This window comes from Onychomys torridus, chromosome 3, assembly GCF_903995425.1.
Source record: "Onychomys torridus chromosome 3, mOncTor1.1, whole genome shotgun sequence".
NCBI lineage: Eukaryota > Metazoa > Chordata > Mammalia > Rodentia > Cricetidae > Onychomys > Onychomys torridus.
In genome coordinates, this window is record NC_050445.1 from 140,660,372 (window position 1) to 140,679,285 (window position 18,914).

Genomic DNA, 18,914 nt, shown 5'->3' on the forward strand with positions numbered 1-18,914 from the left:
CAATCCTCGGAACTCTTTTTTTTTTAAAGGCCAAGCATAGTGGTGTGAGCTTATAATCCCAGCAATGAGGAGACAGATGGGAGATCTCTGGGCTCACTGGCCTGGCTGTCTAGCCTTTGGGGCAAGTTCCAGACCAGTGCGGGACCCTATCTCAAACACCAACATCAACAGCTTTCCCAAGGAATGGCACAGGATTGTCTTCTGGCCTCCACACACAACACACACACACACACACACACACACACACACACACACACACACACACACAGAGAGAGAGAGAGAGAGAGAGAGAGAGAGAGAGAAACACAGATATGCAAACACACACACAAAGATGCTGTGGGATGTCGTTCTGTATGCTGTGAATGTGTTGCTCTGATTGGTTGATAAAGTGCTGATTGGCCAGTAGCCAGGCAGAAAGTTTAGGTGGGTAAACAGATGAGGAGAAATCAGGAAAGAGGAAGGACTGAGTCAGGAGTTGCCAGCCAGACACAAAGGAAGCAAGATGACAAGGCAGAACTGAGAAAAGGTACCAAGCCATGTGGCTAAGCATAGATAAGAATTATGGATTACTTTAAGTGTAAGAGCTAGTCAGAAATAAGCCTGAGCTAATGGCCAAGCAGTTATAATTAATATAAACTTCTGAATGATTATTTTATAAGTGGGCCTCGGGACTGTGGGGGCTTGGCAGGACTGGAGAAACTTTCTGACTACACAAAGACATTGTCAGAAGCGGCCAACAGCTCCCTGACATATCAGTCCTGAGGATGAGGGAGAGGACAGAGTGACCACAGGTAATTCCAAACATGCCACATTAAATGATTCCAAAACCACACCAGCTTCCAAACAGAGCCATGAGGAAGAGAGGACCTCTGTTGGCTTGAATGGGAAGCCTTTCAACTGCTGAGCCCAGATTATATGCTAAGTACCTAGTCTCCATTAACACACCCCAGGAATGCCTTTGATATGAGATAAGGCAAGATAAGGTCTCTCTTTTTATTCATTTTTCTGGATGTGGTGGGGCTGGGAATGGAGCACGGAGCCTCCCTCTACCACAGAGCCATTTCCCAGCCCTATAATCCCCCATGTTCTAGTTCAAAACAGACTGAAGATGTAGGAACTGACCCACAGTCTCAGTGCTACCAAGGGGAAGCCAGAGACAGACCAAGGTCAGCAGATACTTGGACTCATGCAGTCTCTACTCTTCCTCATGCGGCACCTGGCTAGGGTCATCTCCTCAAAGTCCAAGCTGGTACATGACCTCTTGGTCAAGAGAATGTGTGAATTAACCCTTTGGACTCCAGGACCATCTCTGTTACATTCCAGCTGTCACCGCCATGAAGCCTTGGGGCAGTCAGACCACCTTCCCACTCCTCAGTCCTTTTTCTCACTTACACGCTGAAGTACAGCCAAGGAATGGATCAGATCCTTTCCAGCACCTATGGCTTGGAAGATTTCTCTCTCTCTCCCACAGACAGGCCTTCCATACCCACTAATGGTTTTAGAAAGAGGCACAGATTGACTCAAGTTCAGTGACAACTTAATCCACTGTGGGGATGGGTCAGACAGTACCAGCCTGGCTGCCAGAGGCTCAGCATTATGGGTGAAGGGCAGGGAGGGGCTCATTGTGAGGGCCTCCAGGCCACTCAGGTGGGTAAAGACTTAGCAAGCCAGCTTTTCTGGCCCTCACTCAGCTACAGGAGTCGAGCTCTGCCTGTCTGTCTACCCCTTTCTTCCTTTGCTCAAGGAAGGAAAGAGTTGTCCTTCCCCCCCCCTCCCTCCTCTCCCATCCTTCCAAATCTTCCTACCCAGCAGAAGTCGCAGCTAACAAGGGACTGTTGTGTAAGAGGAGAGGGACAGAGTCAGGGCAGCTTTGCTAGCTGAGAGTGAGCCTTTCCTGAAAGCTGGAGCTGGGGATCAGAAGTCACCGAGGACAAAACCATCCTCTGTGCCAACCCACAGTGCGCAAGCCCCAGTGCAGGAATCTGCTGACAGTGGCTTCTGCTTGGGAACAAAGCTGCACTATCACAGGTACAGGGGACAGGGAGATGTAGTCTTGGTCCTCTGCCCTGCCCAGCAGAGATACTGAAAGCCCCACCTGCATTGCCAGAGCAGCGAAACTCCACCTCCTGCCTCCTCCAGAGCATCCCAGATTAGAGGCTGCAGGAGCCCCATGCAGAAGCCTGCAGCAGCTGGGAGCTTCTCCAGGACACAGCCTAGTCTGGGCAAGGGAAAAAGGTTTGGAGGAGAAGAGGGAGAGGAAGATAGTCCTTGGCTGGAGTCAATGGGAGAAGCTGAACCCATAGTTGATGGCCAGCTGGGGGTGGAAATGTATGGGGAAATCATGGTTTGGGGGTATGTTTTCCTCTCTCTGGTGGGATTCCCATCAACCAGGAGACTCCCGGTTACTGTGTCTCCAACCCGATGCAGTAGCTCCACAGGAAGGACTCAAGTGAACTGTGGGGCTTTTGAGGAGGTGGGTAGTGGACACAGGAATGAGTAACACTCTTGCAGTAGAATGAATTGGTGATGGGTGGCTGTGGAGGAGAGAGGACACAGTGGTAAGGATGCTACAGTTTCGACAGCACTTCCCAGACTGTTGAGGTACCAGGGTTTCTACAGAATACCAGAAGGGAAGGGGCTTAACCTGAGTCCAAGATCTGTTGTTAGACCACTGGGGGCAGCATGCTGTGAGCTCCCCAGGCCGCCCCACGGTGCAGATCCTTAACTGTGATGGGGGATAGGGTATGGGATGCATCACAGCTGTTGGCCCCTGAGGGGCTCTCTGAGGACCAGGGGTGACAGCCGTGGCAGGAGAGGCAGTGGATGGTAGCTACGGTTGTTTAGCCCTGGACTAGTCTTAGGGGAAGGAGACTCCCCCTTTTCATAAAGCTGGGGTTGTAGCTCAATGATAGGATGCTTGCCCGGCATGCTATGGGGCCCTGGGTTTAATCTTCGTCGCTGCAAATAAATATATACACAGACAAATGGATGAATGAATATTGCCTGGCATGGGTGACTGTGGCATAGGAGAAGAACAAGTGTTGTGTCATTTTGGGCAACCCGGTCTACCTCTCCTAGCCCAGGGCAATCATCACATTGCCTGCTCTGCTGGTTCTCCTAGACTGTTATGGTAGCTAATGGTTTAAAAAAAAAAAAAAAGAAGAATTATACAAGAAGTGTCATTTAGTGTAAAGGAGTGGCACTATCACCACCATAATTTCTCAGGCTGGCAGTCCTGGGTTCTAGATTCTCATCCAAGTCTCTTGAGATTTTTTTTTTTTTTTTAAATCCCGTACCCAGGCATCAGTCTGGGTCAGTTATGTAAACCCAGGTTGGAAGACGGCCAAAGGGCAGGATGTGAGCCTGATGCTTGGTGAGGGTGGAGACCTACTTTCTGGGGCCTTCCTACTCTTCTAATGTCTTGGTGCTACTGCTGGCCAGCTGCATCTCAGATCTCTCCCAGAGCTGCTGCGTCCTCATGGTTTCCATCTGCAGAGTCACCCAAATCTCCATCACAAATACCCGGGGGTAAAATACTTCTGTGCAGACTTTTTTTTTAAAAAACCATCATTCTCTAAACAAAACTGAATATTCACATGGTGCCATACTGTAAATTACCTAGGGATTATTTACAAAAAAAAAAAAAAAAAAAAAAAAAAAAAAAAAAAAAAAAAAAAAAAAAAAAAAAAACAGTGCCAGAGTATCCATTGATGTTGATATCTGTAAAGATCTAAAAACAAATCGCCCTCAGATTCCAAGAGCCAAACACATTCAGCAAGTAATATAAGCAGTAGGGACCTGTCATCTCCGGGAAGGTCCACAGAACCTCCTGCTGGGGGAAAGACTCATACCTTCAATGGTACCCACAGCTCTGTGCTCTAGGGGTGGGATTACTCTGGTCAGCCAATCCTGTTCCTCCTGCTCCACTGGAGTGACAACTGCCCAGGCAAAGAATAAGGGCAGTTTAAGAAAGGGAATGCAAATGAATTTAGGTAGCTAACAGCACCCATGAGCCTTCAGTCAGTGTCTGTCTGCCTCCATTTCCCCAGTAGTCCCAGCATTCCATCAACAGCTTGTTTGAGGATGCTCACATCTCACATCACACTCTCTCTGAGGGCTCTGCTCCACTAACTGTAGTATACACACACACACACACACACACACACACACACACACACACACACACCTCATTAAACATAGCAATGAGAAAATGGAGAACACAAACGCCTATGAATTCCCATTGGCAATTGTGTCCCAGAGGCTACTCAGTTTAATTCTTCCATCTCACAGGGTGTTATGAGCTTAGCAACTGAAAGGGACTCCAGTGGCTGACTGTCTAAGTCAAAATGCCACCCCCTTACTTCCCAGCATGAAATAGGTGAACGGTGGCCATCTGGGCAGATAAGGTGAGGGTGTGCACAACGTACAGCATTGCTCATTTATTCTAGATGGGAAAAGCTGGGGCCTAGAAAATGACTATGTCTGCTCTAACTACTTGACCCTGGGAGCTTGTGGGAAGAGTTTTATGTGGGAGCAAATATCTGTACTGTGTTGTCCGGGTCAGCATTTTTTTCCTACTGTCACTGAGAGCTTGGGTAGGATGAGTTATTTTTATTTTATTCATATTTTATTTTAAAGACTTTTTAAAACTATTTTTTAAATTATGGGCAAGTGTATTGGTTTTGCATGTGGGTATATGCACATGAGCCAGGTGCCTGCAGAGACTAAAGGTACTGGGTTCCCTGGAGCTGGAGTTACAAATGCTTGTGAGCTGCCCGATGTGGTTCTAGAAACCAGACTTGAATCCTCTGGAAGAGTAGCAAGTGCTTTTAATTGCTGAGCCATGTCTCCAGCCCCTCTATTGTATATTTTTAGTAAATTGATTAATTTTCTTTTTTTCCTTGCTTTTCTTTTTTGTATGTCTCAATTAGCCCAGGCTAGTCCAGAACTCACTATGAAGTCAAGGATGATCTTGAACTCCTGATCTTCCTGCCTCTACCTCCCAGGTGCTATGATTATAGGTGTTGTGTCCACCATATCTGGATTAAGAGGCCTTATAAATAATATGCTATATTCTGAGTACTTCTGCAGTAAAACAGATGCAGGGCCAGCAGGTCTAGAAGAAAAGCACAAGGAAATTCCACTTCACTGTGTTGGTTGTGGGACTCTGGAGCTATTTTTTCTCCCTTACACTTTTTTCACAGGCTCCCAAGGTGCCCACCCACAACCATGGCAAGCCTCTGGAGGGCCATCCTCCGAGTGGATCAGAGTCTGAGGGAGCCACTGGGCAAGGACCAGAGCCTTCCTGATGAACTCCTTATGGGCCCACCCCCCACCCCAGGGACAGAATGTGATACTAGAAACCCAAAATGAGGGAGGCCACATTTTTGGGGGTTGTGAGTCTAGTCTTTAATGGATGAGCCATCTCTCCAGCCCTCTCTTACACTCTCTGAATTGCACTGATTTTCATGAGTAGAGATGCTACTTTTAGAGTCAAAACTCAAAATCTTTGTTTCTGGCAACAAATTCCAAGTCAAACAGCAATTTAGAAGCCCACTGTGCTGGTTAGTCTTAACTGTCAACTTGACAAAATCTAGTATCACCTGGGAAGAGAGTCTTAATGAGGAATTTCCTGCATCAGATTGGCCTGTAGACATGTATGTGAAGAATATCTTCATCTTAATGAGGAATTATTTGGCTCAGGTTGGCCTGTGGGCATGTCTGTGGGAGAATGTCTTGATTGTTGATTGATGTATAAAGACACAGTTCATTGTGGGCAGCACCATTCCCTAGGCAAGGGATCCTGAAGCATACAAGAGAGGAAAAGACTAGCTGGGCAGTAGGTGTGCATGCATTCCTTTATCTCTGCTCTTGACTGGGCATGTGATGTAACCAGCTGTCTTAAGAAACTGCTGCCTTGATTTCCATCCAATAATGGACTGTAACATGGAATCATGAGCTGAAATAATCCTTTTTTCCCCCCCGAGGTTGTTTTTGGTGAGGTCTTTTATCATAGCAACAGAAACGAAATGAGGACAACCACCCAAGTGTTCTACACTGTAGGGTCCTACCCCTGCAAGCTGAACGGGCAACAGGAACCAAGGATGATGAGTGAATACCAAAGAGTGGCAGGACAAAGTAGAGCAGGGTCCGACCTGGAGCTTCCTGGGCAAAGTTGCTTTCTGCCCTAGGGCCACTGCATGGCACACAGCACAGTGCCTGTCTCGCCTGAGGGGGTACTCTCGCAGGAATAGAGAGCCAGCTCTGACTTTGTCTAAGGATACCAGAGTGCCGGACCACTCACACCCACCCCCTACACACACACACACACACACCCAGCCGTGGGCTCCTTTCCAAAAGCCTGAGATGCTGCTTAGCATCTGGCTGGTTTGCATCCCCTGCTTCTCCTTAATATAGAAGAGTCTTTCCATGCCCAACATTTTTCCAATCACAATGCCAAGGTGTGTGGCACAGCCAAAAAGCAACGAGTGTTTATTTTGCAATGTCAAAATAGAAAGAAGGATCTGGAAACACTTAATAACCAACATAGACCTCATCTAAGAAAAAGAGAAAGGAAATAAAGAAGAGAGAGAAGAAGGGTGGAGGGGTGAAGGGGAAAGGAGAGGAAAGGGAGGAGAGGGGGAGAAAAGTAGAAAAGCAGGTTTATCAAACCAGATACTAGATAAAATTACTACGGCTCTCCTCAAACTGTTCTATATAACCTGCTCGGTGTATTTTCCCATGGTGTGCTCTGCTCTTTGTGTATAAAATAGGAAGCTGAAATATGCATATAAGCTCTGAAAGGCAATCACACTCTATGACGTTGAAATTGCAGCAAGCTCGTCTCTTTTCCTCAGAGAGCACTCCAGTAACAACTGCTTAGCAACCACACCTGCTGGGTGTACAAGGAGGCAGCTGTGCCTTCAATGAAGGTGCTTGAGCAGCCACAGAATTTTCAAACAGAAATTCAATTGTCCAATCCAACTGCTTCACATCACAGGTCAAGACCATGGGCCAGAGGAGAAGGCTCATGGCCAGTACTTTCTAGATGAACAGCAAGGGACTTCCTGAAGGTCACACAAGAAAATCTAGAATGACATTAGATTCCCATCTGCTCTAACTGTCTCTGGATTTAAGGATGATAGTAAGTAAATATCAGAAACTTTCTTAAGGTTCAGGGAGTTCAGAAAAGGAGCAATTACCACAGTTTCAACAGGCACGAGCAGCTACTTCCTCTCCCCTTTTGCTTCAATATGGAAGGGGAACTACACCAGATACCTTTAAGAGGGTTCATACACAACCACAAAATGGTCCATGTGAAAAACCAATGGCTAGTGTTCCCATGGACTCAAACACACTAGAAGGAGCTTCCAGTCTCAGAAGTTTTTCAATAGAATGCTTAGATTATGCTTTTCTGTGAGTTGCAAATAAATTACCTTTAAAGACAATAAGAGGTTGGAGATGCTGCAGTACAAAGTAATTTGAAAAACACCAGATGAAAGAATTAAGATAGGTTTAATCGCTACAAGCCTTCTCAGAGCATTTCACTTGTGTTTATATGTATTGTGTACCTACAAGATAGTGTTTCTGAAACCAGTGCCTGGAGGTGCTTTTCACATGGAACGTCATGTAAGATGGCATGTTCTGCACAGTTGGCTTACTCCAAGATGGGTTGTTCTAGGTCAGGTGTTTGGCTGAACATCCATCTGAGGCAAGGACCAAACAGGAGGGAAGAAGTTTAAGGTACCAGCAAGGGACATGTGATTGAGACATGAGGTGAACAGCAAAGACCATGAAGCTCAGACACAAACTACTTCAGAAACTGACACTCAAGTGATGTTCTCTGTGCGTTTTCAGAAGTGGACTGGCATCATTAGAAAACTTATAGAACAGAGCAGAGCAGTGGATCCCACGACTTTTTAAATTCCTAGTCTCCTCTTCTCTTCTTTCTTCCCCCTCCCTTCCCATCCTTTCCTTTCTTCCTCTTCCTCTTCTTTCTTCTCCTTCCTCCCCCACCTCTTGCTCTCCTACAGCCCCTGTATTGAACCTAACGCCTCTTGCATGAGAGGTGAGAGGTATACAAATGAGCTACAACCCCAGCCCTCTTGATACCTTTCGAGGCAGGGACCTTTAAGGAGCCCGGGCTAGCCATAAACTCACTCTGTAGCCCAGGTAGGCCTTGAATTTTCAACCTTTCTCTCTCAGCCTCTTGATAGCTGAGATTGTAGGCTCGTGCCATCATGTGTGGTTAGTAGTCTCTCCCTGCCTGACTAGTCCATGCCATTTTGCCTTAGTCTCTCTTTGTCTTTCAGTGAGTTCAGCTGACACACTTGCAAATTGAAGATGGCCCTGAAAGGCTGTACAAAAAGCAAATGCTTTATCTGCAAATCAAGTCATAGTTGCTATGACTTGTAATCCCAAAGAAGAATGCTGACCTCACACGCATCATCAAAGGTACATTCAGGAGCCTGCTGGGTGCTACAGGAAGCACCATACCTCTGCCTGTACCCTCAGACAATCTTTCCCATTCAATCTTCCCAACGAGAGCAGCCCAGATGTCAGACAAGGGATGCACTGATTCATGTGAGCTATCCACAGTCAGCTATTCCCAATTCTGTGGGAGGTGTTCTCTGGCCTTGAGGTCCTGTCGGTCATACTCTTCCCAGTCCTTGGCTTTTTGAGCCATTTTCTCTAAAGGGATGTTAAAGCCTCTTTACATGAGGCATCCTTGTTAGAATCAAGTGTTTGATGACTGCAGAGCTAGCCCATAGTCATTTAGATGAGAACATGAAAATGTACAAAGTACTTCTCTCTCTCTCTCTCTCTCTCTCTCTCTCTCTCTCTCCTCACTCACACACACAGTGAGAGAAAGGAGAGAGAGAGAGAGAGAGAGAGAGAGAGAGAGAGAGAGAATACATGTTACTGAATGATTGTGGTATGTCTATCTTCCTGTGTGCCAGACAGGACCTGGGTTAACAATGTCTCCCATAATTCTACAAGAGACTTCTATTCATCACTCATTTTCACAGAAGAGAAAAACTCAGAGAGGCACCTAACTCTCCCAAAGTCACACAGCTCACAGGATGTAGGTGGCAGTGCCAACACTAACTTGCTCCAAAGTATGCCAACTTTATCCTCTTCCTGTATTGTCAGAAGGCATTAGCGTCAGGACCACATCCTCACCCAGCATGGCCCCGGGGTGGGAAATGTCATGCTGCATATCTGCAAATTGTCACCTTGGGAGTCTAAATGTAGTTAGGACTCTTTCTCAGAGTTCCCACTCTGAAACATAAATTTCAAAAAATGCCCCCTTGATTCTCCGATGGGATCCAGTCTAGGATCTGTTTGGCCATAGCCAGCATTTCCTTTGGTTCCAGTGGAGGGGGAGTTCGGATTGCAAACATAATGGCTCTGCCTCACAGTTCTATTGACGGCATGCTGTTTTGCAAGTTTACCTACCCTGAGCAAATTTTTAAATTTCCTGTGGACTCGCTTTCAGTAAAACTTAGTTTCAATGGGAAAATGATTCTATTCTGCACCAACAGTTTTACACACACACACACACACACACACACACACACACACACACACACACTCCTTGTCCTAGGCTGCTTCCTGTTGCTGTGATAAACACCATGACCAAAATCAACTTGAACTGGGGGAGGAAAGGGTTTATTTCACCTTACACCTTACAGTCCATTGTGAGGGGAAGTCAGGGCTGGAGCCTGAGGCAGACCTGAAGGCAGGATCTGAAGGCCAAGACATGAAGGAGTGCTGCTTACAGGCTTGCTCCCATAGCTCACTCAGCCTGCTTTCTTTCTTTTTTTATTAAGAAAATTTCTATTCATTTTACATACCAACCACAGATCCCCCCTCCTCCCTCCTTCTGCCCCCCGCCCCCACCAGCCTGCTTTCTTATACAACCCAGGACCACTTGCCCAGGGATGGTACTTCCACTAATAAGCTGGGCCCTCCCATATCAACTGTCAATCAAGACTTGCCTAAAAGCCAGTCTGATGGAGGATTTTCCCAATTGAGGTTCCACCTTCCCAGACTTTAGCTTCTGTCCAGTTGACAAAAATCAACCAGCACATACCTCCTGGGGAAAACTAGGCACTGAGTGAAGAACACCTGTGGTGGGTTTTCTTTTATACCAGCCTGATCTAACATCTTCTGCACTACTGGAGGGGGCAAATATTTGGAAGAGAGGGAGAGTAGAGGTCTTTAGTTTCTAGCTTTCAGGGCTGAAAGAGGTCCCTGAGGAGAGATGACTTATGAGAAGTCTGTTCCTCTCAGAACCCTAAGGCTTTAGCACTGACTGACTCTAGCTAGCCTCAACTGTCCTTTTGAGTTCCAGACCTGAATTAATGAAATGATAGGTAAAGCTAGGAGGTGAGGCGAGACCTTACCTCCCTCCTGAGGCACTGACACTGGGACAGTTACAACCCTGCACCCATTTTACTTCTTACCATCGGGAGATTAATGAAAGCTCAAATTGGTTGCATTTGCATCCTGAGAGGAGTCCAAAGAAGGAAAGAATGGTTTGGCTCATGGTTTCAGAAGGCTCACTCCATAGCTCCTCAACCTCACGCACTTGGACAGGAAGATTGTGTAGCCCAGGAATTATTTTACCTCTTGGTAAACAGGAAACAGCCAGAGAGAGTGGAACTGGGGTTGGGGTATACCTTGTAACACAGAGAATTGAACACTCTACCATCATAGACAGATAAGCTATCAAACACATCCCCTGAGTGACCTAATTTCTGCACCCAGGACCCACCTCCTCAAGTTCACGCTACCTGCTGAGAACTGAGCATGCCATACAGGAGCATGTAGGTTATTTCCTATTCAAGCCACCGTGAACAAGTGAGAAGCCAGGGATTAACATGGCATCACACAGAGACCAAGACAGATGGGTACCAAGAAAATCCAGAAAATCCACACACTCTCACTTCTGAGCCCCTGTGTTCTTAATTCCTGTCTATCCTGGCCAGCAGGAATAGAGTAGCGATGTCTCATTCCCTGACTTTGTACAAGTGGAAGGCAATCCTCAAAGTTGAAATGGTCAAGCACTGGGTTTTTGTTGTTGTTTTGGTTTGGTTTTATCTGTGCTATAGTTTGAAGTTTGTATCATTGTTGTTTATGGGTGTGTGTGTGTGTGTGTGTGTGTGTGTGTGTGTGTGTGTGTGTGTGTGTGTGTGTGTGTGTGTGTGTGTGTGTGTACCAGAGATCAATGCAGATGCTTTTCTCACTCACTATTCACCTCCTTTTTTGATACAAAACCTGGAGCTTGATTCCCCCAGGACAGCGAGTCTGAGAGCCCCAAGGATGCTGGGATTACAGGAACCTTTGCCAGATTGGATGCTGGATGCTTTCTAATGTAAGTGCTGGGGACAGCATTCAGGTTCTCACAGGTAAGTAGGAAGAAGCACTTTACCTGCTGAGCTATCTCCCCAGGCAGCCCCTGGTTTTGATTGTTTGTTTTATTTTGTTTTGTTTTGCATTGGTTTTGAGGCAAACCACCATGAAGGCTGAGCTTAAATTCACACATAGCTGAGTATAACTTTGTATCTCTGGTCCTCCTGCCTCTACTTCCCAGGTGCTGGGACTGAAGGTATGTTGCCATGACATCCAGCTGTTTTAATCTGCATCTTAATGCTCTCCAAAGACCTTGTGCTATAGCCTCAACTCTAGTGCTCCTTGAAAGTAGTGACTTTAAAGACTCTCAGCTCCTCCCAGGTAGTTAGAAAGCAGAACATGGGACCTACCAGGACAGACATCTTGTCTTTCAAAAGAAAGAAACCAAAGCTCCAGAATTATGCCTGGAGTACTGTTTCTTAACATTATGTCACATCTAGCGCCAAAACCAAAAGTGACAACTTAGGACCCGTTATAAAGAGTAGCCTGCAGGGTAGACACCCTGCCATGGCTCTTTGGAATTTCTGCAGATGCACAACACTGAGTACCGGAAGAGAGCACATGGGGAAAGGGAATGAACGAGTGAGTAGAGAAACTGAGCACACACCCACATTCAGGGGAATGTGCTGGGATCCTACTGGTACACACAGGTATGCCCCATGGTAAACATACCGTCTGCCATGAAGTGCAGACAGCAACCTTCTGTAGGCAGCTCTATTCTCCCTCTTCCCAGGCCTTACTTTTTTTTTTTTCCTTCTTCTCAGCAAAGCTAAATTACCTTAAAGCAGCTCAGAGCCTGTCTGATTTATGGTTCAGCCTCCACAGCTTCTGGAAGCTTTGTTTTTCCTGACCCCCAGTCCTGTGATTTATAAAAGAGATCTGTAACTCAACAAGAACCCTCCTTCTTCCCGCCCCCAGAGCAACAGAGTCCAGGGAAGAGACTTGAAGCTGCTTAGCTGGTTTCTGGCTCCCAGGGCTTCAGCAGGCCATGGCACTCCTGGATAAGATGCCAACTTTCTGCACCCCTCTTCATCCCCCAGACACAGATGTCTCTTGTGAGTTCTTATTTCCTCATTTCCAATCTCTGATCATTCCCTTACTCTAGTCACTTAATTTAGCAGAGAACCCCAACCTAACCCAAAGGTTAAAGAAACTCTTTAGGGGTGACAGCAGAAGCCTGGCACTGGGTTGCTGAGACCAGCGCTCTCAAGCCTCTTTGCTGAGGACTGAATACCACTGGTCCTCACCAGGGTGATACTATTTAGCCCTTTCTTATCATAGATGATGACTGTCAGATTGGGGGTTCCCCAGTCAGGCCTGCTGGAAAGAGAGAAGGGAAAGATAAAATTCAAAGTCACTTCATTACATTCCTAGGGGCCACTTTGCCAAACAGTATGGTTGGGTAGGAAATGAACAAATCAATTAAACACTTCCGTTTAATTCATATACTCCTCCGGGTTCCGTCTTCTGTAGGAAGATGGTGAAATCGGGTAACAAACAGGGATCCCAGAACCAGCTCCGCCCAAGGTCCTTGTGATCTTGAAATTTAATCATTTCAATTCTTTGCCTCAGTTTCCTTTCTTAGGGGAGTCATGTATTGCCCCCCCATGCAGCTTTCACACCCCATCTGTCTGCATCCTTCAGAACTGTGCAGCTCAGGAAGGGAAAGCGAGAGGGCTCAGTCTGGGTTTAGTTAGAAACAAAGTTCGTTCTTAAAAACATTCCTGTTACATCCACCCCAGTCTTCCAAGATGCATCCTCACATTTCTGTACATGAGATCACATCCTAGGGGAGTTATTTAAGGAAAGCAAGGGAAGTCTGCTGTGCCTCCTCTAGGCAAACAGCCTTCTGGTACAACCAAGAGCTACCCAGAGTCTATTTTTTTTATAATAGGCCATTGAAATACTTGCAGTCAGCAGGGACACTGTCTTCCTTTGAGGATGCAGGTGGCCTGCCTGCCACCAAGCCCGCCTCTCATCCAGGGTCACCAAGGTCCCCTCTTTAACTGGCAGCTTCACCTGGGCCTCACAATCCTATCTTGAGAGGCGAGTGGTATTTGCGTCCCTGTTTTACAGATGTCAAAACTAAAGCTTGGTGCAGTTAAATGAAGTACAGACTCAAGCTCAACTTCAAAGGCAAATAAACAATGCAGCTCTTAATCCAAAAGCAGAAAGGCAGTTGTACTGCCTTGCTCTAGGCTGGATCCCTCATGAGAAGTCATAGGGATGGAAGTGAGTTGGAAGTGGGCAGACATTCTGGGCTGTGTATCAACACCTTCCCCCCAAGGAGAGTTAAAGTTCTTAAATAGAGACAAGAAAAAGGAAGCCAACTTATTCCAGCTGCAGAATTCCTTGTGTGCTCCATCTTAAAAGAGGGCAGAGAAGCTGGAGCATGTCTTAGAGATGGATACTAAAGGCTGTCCATCAGCAAAGTTGAGTATGCACAGGGCAGCATGAGGGTGGCTGGGGAACAGATGGTTGATGAGGATGAGATAATAGTGATCATAATAACAAAGGGCTCAACAGGAAAAAGGTTCGATATATAAGATGGATGCACAGAGAGATATAGGTATATAGAGAGATGCAGATGTGGATGAAGTAAATGCAGATGCTGATGCAGATGCAGTTGCAGCTTGTGTATAAATGCAGGCACAGATGTAGATGCATATACACACAATGCAGACACAGAACAGGTGCAGACACAGATTCAGATTCAAATGCATGTTTGGATACAGAAGCATATGTGGACATAAATGCAGATGCAGGTGCAGATACTGATACAGACAGATATGGATGGAGATGTAGTAGCAAATGCAGACAGACACAGATGTAGATACCAATGCAGACAGGTACAGATGGAGGTGCAGTAGCAGATGCAGACAGACACAGATGCAGATGTAGATACTGATGCAGACCGATATGGATGGAGATGCAATAGCAGATGCAGACAGACACAGATGCAGGTACAGATATAGATGCAGACAGATACAGATGGAGACACAGGTGCATAAAGATGTAGACTTAGGTGCAGACACAGATGCAAATGCAGATGCAGACACAGATGAAGATGAAGACACAGAGCTCATGAACTTTTCAAGCCCATAGAAAAGCATAAAATACCTGAAGCTTTTCTATCAGAGATAAATGGCAGATAAATAAACACCTGAACACAGTCAGGAGACACAGCTTTGCTCTTCTCACTCAGTACCAGAAACACCTTGTCATGCATTCTGTCCTATAACATTGGCAATGAACCATACATAGCTATGGGGCCTTGAGCATGTCACAAGCCATCTTGCCTCTGCTTCTCCTGCTCACCAAAGAGGATAACTATCTGCCTGCCTACCTACCTATCTACCTACCTAGGTTCACTATGTAAAAATATAAGAGTCAAATTAATCAATCTTTAATTTTCATTATTTTATTGGTATGGGTGATTTTCTTGCATGTATGTATGTGTATTGTGTCCATATCGTGTGCCTGCAGAGACCAGAAGAGGATGTTGGATCCTGTGGAACTGAAGGTACAATTGTGAATCACTGTGGGTTCTGAGACTCGAACCAGGTTTTCTGAAAGAACAACCAGTACTCTTAAACCACTGAGCATATCTCTCCAGACTCAAAATAGTCAATCTTTGAAGAGAGATTACTCTTTTAAACATTTTACATATGCTAACTCATTTGATCCTCAGAGAAGTCTTATCAGGCCAATGTTATTATCATCCCCCATGTAAAAGAGAGGGAAATTGAGGCATGGGACAGCTTCATATCTGTCTGGTGTTGCACAGCAGGGAAAGAGTTGAACTGGTACCCTGACTCTTCACTACTTTGCTCTAGAGCCTTATTGCAAAGAGCCCTGACTAGGTTTCAAAAGCCTGTAAATGACAAGAACTATTGGGGCTCCTTGCTCTTGGGAGGCTGCAGAGTATATCAGCTTCCCCAGGCAAGGGTAAGGCCACAGCCAGAGTTCTACATGCAGAGTACATCAGCTTCCCTGGCAAGGATAAGGCTGTAACCAGGGTTCTGCATGAAGAGTACATCAGCTTCCCTGGCAAGGATAAGGCTGTAACCAGGGTTCTGCATGAAGAATACATCAGCTTCCCTGGCAAGGATAAGGCCGTAGCCAGGGTTCTGCATGCAGAATACATCAGCTTTCCTGGCAAGGGTAAGGCCTCAGCCAGAGTTCTGCATGCAGAGTACATCAGCTTCCCTGGACAAGGGTAAGGCCAGAGCTGGGGTTCTGTGGATGCTTAGCCATGGGCTTGCTTTCTAAAAGTGAAGAAGATAGCCCAACCCTCTGTCATCCCAGCCACAGGACAGTCATGTTGTGAATTCTCTCCAAGCACATCTCTGCTGCCAGGAGCAGGTTTGTACGTCTCCAGGAGACAGCGGTTGTCAAATCCCCAAGAGAAGAACAAGCATGTCAAAAATAGCAGCGCCAGCAGACTTCATGGCTGCAATTTCCTTTTGAAATGTTGGCTTTGCTTTCACCAAAGTGCCCAGGGCTGAATGCACTCTATGCAGCCAGCAGCAGACTGCTTAAGGGCCCAGGATGTCTTCTAAGGGCAGACATCTGCACAGAGGAGTCTAAAGGGGGTGTGGACAGCAAATCTTACAGTTGAATGCATGAGTCTGTGGACTCGACTAAGGGAAATTTTCTCTGTAGTATCCATGATGAGGTTACAGTTGTATTAAAAAAAAAAAAAAAAAAAAAGTCATAAACCTGAGCAGGGCTTGGTACCAAAGAGGTCAAGTTTAGACCAGCATTAACACTGAGTTTCTGTCTAGCAGGCTTTCCCCCACTTTTATTCTGTGAATGAGTCTGTATTCTGAAGGGATGACCCTTCAAAACTGGTGGATAGATGGGCAGTGGTGGTGCACGCCTTTAATCCCAGCACTTGAGAGGCAGAGGCAGGTGGATCTCTGTGAGTCTACAGAGCAAGATCCAGTAAAGGTGCAAAGCTACACAGAAACCCTGTCTCAAAAAACCAAAACAAAAACAAAAACAAACAAACAAAATATCTGGTGGATAACAGGCACCTCCAGCCCCCCTCTGTAGGGACACTGTGTAAACAAGTACATGGGGACAAAGAAGGGACAGGGAGGGCAGAAGAACTACTCTCCAGTTCAGAGCAAAGAAACATGAAAACATCACAGGCCCCAATCCCAGGAGGCCTTCAAACCCAGAGAAGGAAAGTGACAGCATGAGGAGCAGGCTCCCATCTGTCCTCGCCCCAATGGCCTGTCCCGGGCAATCTGTGTCCTCCCTCCTGAGCCCTGTGCTCCAGACCTCACTCTGCTCTGAGGTGTCTGTGCGGAGGAGTCGAAATGGGACGTGGGCAGTGAAGCCTACAGCTGAATGCATGAACTCCTCTTCCTCCCGTAAGTGACCATGACACATCAGAAGGAGGACAGGCTTCCCTTCCTCAGGCAATAGCTCATAGTCAAGACCAATCAGAGTTAGACAGCAGTCCCAGGCAGACAGTCCAGGGAGTATGGCATCTCCCGGGAATCTTTCCCGGCATTCACACGGAGATGCAGGCGAGAGGAAAAAGTACTGCAAGTCAAGCCTGGGGCAGAGGAGGGCGGAGCTGTGTGCAGAAGACAAGCAATGGCACTCCGGGGCGTCACACGGAGGGAAAGTCCCAGAGGAAGGGAAGGACAAGGCTCTGTGGGCAGCAGGCAGTACGAAGTAGACCATATGAAAAGTATGATCAACTCCAACCACTTCGCTTTAAACCAAAGCCTAGAAGACTGCCAGCCTTGATCACACAGGGCTATTGAGGGTTAACTATGACCTCAGGGAAGGGTGGTAGAGGGTAACAAATAACTACATTTAGTTCCTGATGCTTACAGAGGTGAGGGTTCAGTGGTTGGGTGGGGAGGGGCTTTGTGGGGTTGCTTTGCTTTGGAACGCAGTATAAAGTCCTTGAGCAAGCCCTTGACCCTACTCTTGTATACTATGATGTGTGCAGTGCCTGCTCGTGCAAAGAGTGGCCTGATGGGTCTTCAGAGAAATGTTAAGCATGTAAATCTCATGAAAGCTTGGCAGTCAAAATAAAACATCCCAACATACACAACATAGACTCCCACACACCCCACACATAACCACATACACACCACAAACATACACATACCACACACATACACATACTATACATACAACCCACTTACACATACAGAGACACCACAGACACCCTACACACATACACATACACGACACCACACACACACACACGACACCACACACATACACACACACACACACACAAACACTACACATACACTCCACAGAGATCCCAGAGGCACCACACACACACACACACACACCACATATACACATACCACACACATAGCACATACATACACACACCAACACACACACATACCACATGCATGCACACACATACCATACCACAGACACACACACACACACACACACACACACACACACACCCCACAGTACCCTCACAGACACTATGCATACATACACACACACGCCACACTCAAATACCACACTCATACCACACACACAAACACACAACACAGACACACACACACACACACACACACACACACACACACACACGTACACACGCATGCACCATTTCTTGATATTTGTACCAGCTCATGAGAAGACTTGGGTCCTTAGACTCATGTCTCCCTCACCTATGCCATATGACTTTCAACACACCTATTTTAGGACAGCTCTGTCACCCACAAAAGTTCTCTGGTGCTAGTTTAACAGCCTGAGCTGAGCTGTGTGTGTCCTGATGGCCACCAGGATATCCCGATGTAATGTCCAGGGCACGGACATTACATTCACCTTACCTATGGATTAGCCAGTGAATCTTGATCTTCCACATGAAGATGTGTGCCCTGTACTTTACACCACTGGGAATGGTACCTTTTCCTCTTGCTCTGCCTTGAGGACATAAGAAACCAGCCAGAGGCTGAGCAAGCCTTTGTGTGAGTGCTGAGTAGTTATCAGATCTGCCTTTCGTTAAGGCTTCCTCCGGGCTAGTCCAATTTTCTCTGTTTCGCCATTTTTACTGTTTCTTTGACTCCAACTTCTCTGCAAAGCTCCTAAGGTTGGAGGACGCTGAGATGGACATACTCCAGTGCTAAATGGCCGAGTATCTAAGACTCAAATTCGTTATCTAGATATCATCTCTATTTCTGTCTCTCCCCACATTCCTTCCTCCCTGCCACCTTTCCTCTTTCATCAGAAACTTCTAGAAGACGTTTTAATAACCCATGGAATCTCATCTCATTGCATAAGTGCAGCTCCTCCAAGAACAGAGGGTATGCAAGGGAAATACAGTACCCTGACATGCCAGGGAAACAGGGAATCTTCCTAGCAAAGTCCTGGGTCACAACTGTCCTGTAATCCAAAGTACAGCCTTCACAGTAATGCCAAAGGGGCTCCCAAAAGTCGAAAGAGTGGAGGGGAGGGGAAAGAGAGATAGAAATAATATACATGGAAGGAAGACTTGT

General features: G+C 46.5%; 1 protein-coding gene and 1 long non-coding RNA gene across 4 annotated transcripts in view; one reads left to right on the plus strand and one right to left on the minus strand.

Moving 5' to 3' along the window:
• Kcna6 (potassium voltage-gated channel subfamily A member 6) overlaps window positions 1–18,914 on the minus strand; it is a 31,191-nt gene that overhangs the window by 6,579 nt on the left and 5,698 nt on the right. Inside the window, exon 2 of one of the 3 annotated variants that reach the window (XM_036180443.1) lies at window positions 3,852–3,938. The exons of the other annotated variants lie outside the window; for them this stretch is intronic. The gene's annotated coding sequence lies outside the window, so the exon portion shown is untranslated. The remainder of the gene's footprint in view (window positions 1–3,851; window positions 3,939–18,914) is intronic. 3 annotated transcript variants of the gene reach the window in all.
• LOC118579286 lies at window positions 1,832–13,416 on the plus strand. Its single transcript, XR_004944459.1, has 3 exons — window positions 1,832–2,028; window positions 11,290–11,380; window positions 12,337–13,416. It is a non-coding gene; the product is annotated as an uncharacterized LOC118579286 (long non-coding RNA).